Source organism: Halyomorpha halys, unplaced genomic scaffold (genome assembly GCF_000696795.3).
Source record: "Halyomorpha halys isolate HHAL.00 unplaced genomic scaffold, Hhal_1.1 Scaffold30.1, whole genome shotgun sequence".
NCBI lineage: Eukaryota > Metazoa > Arthropoda > Insecta > Hemiptera > Pentatomidae > Halyomorpha > Halyomorpha halys.
In genome coordinates, this window is record NW_027110126.1 from 1 (window position 1) to 5,895 (window position 5,895).

The window sequence follows — 5,895 nt, forward strand, 5'->3', positions numbered from 1 at the left end:
ACATTTGTATTTGTTGAATAGACCGAAATTGATTGTAAAAGGAAACTGTAGGGGGAAAAAAATTGTTTATTATATCTCTTTATATCTGATTATACCTTGTATGTGTAATTTATATATGTCCGATTACGGATTGATAAGTATGCTGTGTGATATAGCAACCTGATGTATTTAGGCAGCATAGATAAATAAAGTATTTCTCTCTCTCTCTTCTGAGTTCTTATGGGGTAAGAACGGCAGTGCCTCTACCAGGGAGCATGAGTGCCTCTCTGGCAACTTTGTCTGCGAGCTCATTGCAACAATGCCAATGTGGCTTGGGACCCATATGAAATTTATGGACTTACCTTTGTCAGACAATTTTAAGAGGGAAGATTGGAAATGAATCTGAAATTATTTGTTGAATCACAAGTAACAAAGGACGAGGTAGTTCAGCTTTCTGATTTGGGACCATCAGTTTATATTAAAAAATGTTCTTGAATATTTTCAAGAAGACATGACACCCGTTATTTATACTCAACAGATATGGTATTATTTTTGTGTATATGGGAAAGATATAGCATTGTTTTAGAGTCCAATGTGGGTTTTGATTTTCAGGCTTCTTTAATGGAATTGCTTCAAGTGCCAAAATAGCTAAAGCGGTTCTTTCTGCTAAAGAAAGTGTTGGGTTTGGTTTCTGTCGAAACGCTATGGAGAATTCAGACCAAAAATATATTTGTATGTGGGATGATTTGTCTGCTGGCATTTGGAAACATAATTTATAGTCACTTTTTGTCTCCTAAACGATAGGGGAGATAGGTCTGATTCAGACCAAACGTTGAGAATGGGACTGGTTCTGTATGGGCTAGTAGCAATCCAAATTCCTGAGTTTTAAAATTATGAACTTATCCAAACCCCATGATGTACCACTAAGGAACCAGAGTATATATAATTTTTTTGTAGCAGTTGACCTTAATGATGTAATGTGGGGTGTCCAAGTTAATTTTTAATCAAATATAAGGCCTAGAAGATAAGACAAGATAGTTAATTGCCTTCATAAATCCTTATTGGACCAATACTAGTAATGAGACATGAAACATTTATGTGTTACAGCTTTACGGAAACCAGTTTGTAAAGTGTGTAAAAAATCCTCTTTTTCACTACTAGATGTAGATAGAACCTTGGGTTTTGTTGTAAAATGAAAAAAAATTATTAATGTAGCTTATAAAACTTTATAAAATAATTCTGTTTGGTTCCTTACCGCATATCTGGGTTCAATTAAAGTAACCAAAACTATACAAATAATAATATATGTTTAATTTTAACTAAATGCATTAATTTATATAAAAAAATTATTGTTTTTAAATTTATATACATCCTCAATGCTGGTAAAGTTATATTTTGATAACGCCCATTATCCTTAAAAATGCAGCATTCTTTTATATACACTGTGGTAATTCTGTTTTAAGGTTCGTTACATACCTTTACTGTCAATTGATACTTCCAGGTGCTTAAGAATTTTAACTTAACTAAGCAATGATAGTTTTTATGAAAAAGGAACATACTGTGTCACATTAAATAAGACAATCAATATTTCACCAATTGAGGCATCAGGGCTACAAACTACTGATGTATAAAAATAAAATATTGATTGCTCATCCTGTATCAACAGAACAATAGGAAGTGAACATCTCTTGTATGCAATTGAAATTACGCTATGGAAATGGAATGTAACACTTAAACAACTATATTACGATAATTGAAAAGACAAATTATACATTAAACTGATGCACTACTACATCTGTTTACTTGTTCATAGGACTAGTGCTGAATTCAAAGTGACTGAAGTACATTTAGATTGTTTTCAAAAATAGAAAAAGACGATATCACAGTCATCTAATGATATCCACTTGTTTAGTTTCCAATTTAATAAAACCAACTAGTTTAATATTGTTGGTTTTATTAACTTAAAAATAAAGCAAGTTGGTAATGTAATTTATTTCCAAATTCTTTATATTCTTTGTTTAACTTTGTGTATGCATTTTCAACCATTCTGACATTTCTGATAATTTTTACAAATGTAGACTACCACACCCATTTGAATATTAACTCTGTTTTCCTTCAGTGTAGTTTGAATTGCGGACAAGAGGAATGCTAGGTCTGTTTTATTATACTGTTGATGTGAGATGTGTTATCTTTATTTGATTGTGTGGTTTATATTCCTGGAGACAACTGAACATTAACTGCTTAATAATAATGATCTAATTTTGTTGTACACATATAGTTTTTTTTATTACTTTTTCTCTTAAATTATTAAATTTAAATTGTAGTTGTTTAAGTCACAGCTGTAACTAGCAGTGATTTTTTTTAGCATTTCTTTAACATTTAATAGTAGCTCCAGTTAAAAAAGTGTTTTTTTTTTTTGTTTTTTTTATCACACGTTATATTACAAATTTGTTTTTTAATTTTCTCTTACTGGAGTTATAATACCAAATTTTTTTTTTATTTTCTATTATTGGGTTTAAGCGATTTATACTCCTCAATTTGAATGGCTTGTTTATAAATTTCAGGTAACTCCATACACCTATTAACAATTATATTTAACACAGTAACACCTACCTGTCTACGGTAGGTTTTCTGTTTTCACTGGTCTATATTTTTTCTGTTTTAATTTAATCATTATTGAAGAGCTTTACCTGCATTTCAATTCAAATGAGTAGAAGTGTTGTGATCCCTACTTAATATATTTTTTTTATTATAAGTAAATTATGACATAATTTACTAACTATCTTAGTGTATCACAAGACTATTAATTATAGATATGAAATTGATCATTTAGAAAACTTTCAATTATAGATAATGTATGATGTATCACTGAATTGATAATACTCCTTACCCTACATTGAAATATTACATAATATGTGCCCTTCATCAGGCTTTCATATCTGTGGATAAAATACATGAAATAGATATATTAAACTATTATTTTAAAGAATTTCAGTCATTTATAAAGCTAACAATTAACATTTTAAAAAGTTTACTTTATTTTTTAATTTATTGGTAAACTTTTATGTTACTATGGTGTATATGAAAAATTCAAATTTATTCTTACTTATATTATTGTGTTACTTATTTGTTTACAAAACACAATTGGTCATTTCCTGTCATAGCTTACCATTGAGAAGAGGAAGCAGGGTCAAAGCACCTGGTTGGGTTTTTATTTATTTTAGTCTATATAAAATTATTGTCTCTCTTTCAACAATTTTATATGTTTTATAATCAAACTCTCAAGTGATCAGTCAACTTTAACTTTAAAATCTTATCTTTTCTATTAATTCAATACAACCATTGGGAGAATTAGAATTTTGAAGGTGTATGTAAAAAAAAAAAAAAGAATGATATATCAGTAGAAAAGGTTGATAAATAATGTTAATGTAGCTCTAAGTTGGGATATATGACATAATCCAAATTATAATTATATATTTTTTATTATTTTATAATATACAACTATTACACTGATAGCTGACCCTTCAAAATAAATCTCATTTAGAATAACCTTCAAATTAAAATTATATTCTGTTGAGGTCATTTCTTGAACTATGTTGACTTTAAAAAATTTAAACTATCTTCTTCAACATATATAAAACCATCAAACATTGAAAATTATATGAGGAAATATTAAAATTATCTTTACAATATATACTTTTATTAGTATAAATAAAAATTATAAATAATCTACAATATTACAGAAATTTGTAAAGTAATATTTTGACAAACAAAAGGGTATTCTTCTAATTTTTATTTTTATCTAAATGTGATTTTTTGAATACAACGTATATAATTATAAATAGAGAAATATGCAATAATTTAAAGACACCTAATTCATTCATAGATGTTTCTAAGAATAATGATGTTTCAAATGAAAAAAAATTTTTTTAATATCAACTTCTCTACTTATAATCAATCACCCTTCTAGATAATAATATTTTGCCCTTTGGCTGCAGTTAAAAAAAGAAGGAAAAATTTGGTTTAAGCATTTGTAGCAAAATAATAATTGTTTATGAGTTCTATGGTTAGCTAGAAATCAAAGACTAGAACACTTCATCATTCTTACTTCTTTTAGAGTAAGTAATTTTTTTAAATATTCATTTTGTATCATATACAAAAAAAAAAATCAATAAATAATTTTAAATTATTTCATTTATTTAGGAATTAGTGGTGAATTTCTCCCTCTAAATTAAAAGTTGAGATGTCTATTTATTTTTGTATTTTTTAATCTTTATTAGAAAAATATTTTTAAAAAAATTATTGCTGGATGTTATTTTTTTTTATTTTTTACTATTTGGCTGTTTCAGAAAAAAAAATTATAGTATAAAAATTACTGTTACTAAAATTATGAGAATTATATATTTATGTGTGTTTTGATGTATATATATACATATACTCTCACTTATACATGAATTATTATCTATCAGTCATGAATCATATTCATTCTATTACACAATGTAAAGAAATACTAGTAGCTAGTAGTCAAGTTGTGGTTCTTGTTTGAATGTATATTCCTCTGTTGGGTTTGTCAGGTCCTGCAAAATTACAGTCCCTGAAGGGTTAGAAGGGCTGTTCATTGGACTTGTTCCATTCCGACTGTCAGGTGATTCTCCAGAACTCTGATAACTGCCTGCACTTCCATTTGTTTGTACTGGTTGGCCATTTGAGTTTTCTGTTGTAGATCCTCCGAGTAACATTTCTTGTAAAAGACTGTCGATTTTCGCGACCCCGAACAGTTTAGCAAATTGAATCTGTTCAATCATTTGCCATGTGATAGATTGAAGAGCTGGTAACGTTAGAAGCAATTCCCCAAATCTGCCACGAGAATCGTATTGCCTATCACTTATGTAATCTTCAAGATTAATCTGTATTTGATACCTGAGGCATTTTATTTTAGAGCTGTCGCTTAGTCCTTTGGAATTTGGGTCAAAAAAGACTATTGCCTTGAGGCAAGCAAATTCTGTATCATCTATTTGAACTTCAGCTAATGGACGTACCAGCTCATCCATTACTCTCGTTCCAACTCTGCTGATGTCTAAGTCAGAGGAAATATTTGAATCTCCACAATATCGTGGTTTGCAGCTCCCGGGTTTCGGCACCAGTTATGCGAGGTCAGAACTGAAGAGTCAAAAAAAAGGGAAATAGGCGCATGTAATGAGACACACAAGCTCAACTTAGATACTGGTTTATTCTCCTGAGTAATCCTATATATATAAAATTTGGAATGTTGACATAGGTAGTTTAGGTATTAAGAGTCATAATACCTATGCTCTGTTTATAACTTATATATATATATATAGTATTTTACTTTCTTAATTACGTTTAGTTTATGTATTGCCGATTTGGAAAGAAGCAGATATTAGTTCTTCCATGATATACTCCCTAACCGCCCAAACCCTTGCTTCTTCCTTATTACCTGACAATCCTGCTAGGAGTCTGTAAAGGAGATAGCCTCGAGATCTTCTAATCAAGGAATATTATTGGAATATAACTCAAATCACATTTATTTATTGTATATTTATCTTTAATATAATTGTAATTATAAAAAAGTAAAAAAATAATGGTTTAGCCGGTGAAAGTAAGAGTAGTTAATTCTTCTTGTATTTTTTATTTATTTATTTAATGATGTAATTTACAACTGTACAAAATAATACAATAAGTAAATATGTTTTATGTTTCATATACACAAATATAGTGGCTGTTTCAAAACCTTAAAAAGTATTTAAATTTTTATTCGGAGCTCTATATGTTCACAACTACCAACAACAATAAAAAATCTAAGAAAGCATCATTTAAACTATAGTAAAGTTTTAAAAAAATGTAAATCCTAATAGAGCTTTTTACATTCAATAGTTCTCGAGATATAGCTTTATG

At 28.5% G+C, this 5,895-nt stretch overlaps 1 pseudogene; it reads right to left on the bottom strand.

Annotated features, from left to right (window-relative positions):
• Positions 1 to 3,458: 3,458 nt before the first annotated feature.
• On the bottom strand, positions 3,459 to 5,090 carry LOC106684666 (hepatocyte nuclear factor 4-gamma pseudogene; annotated as a pseudogene).
• Positions 5,091 to 5,895: the final 805 nt, after the last annotated feature.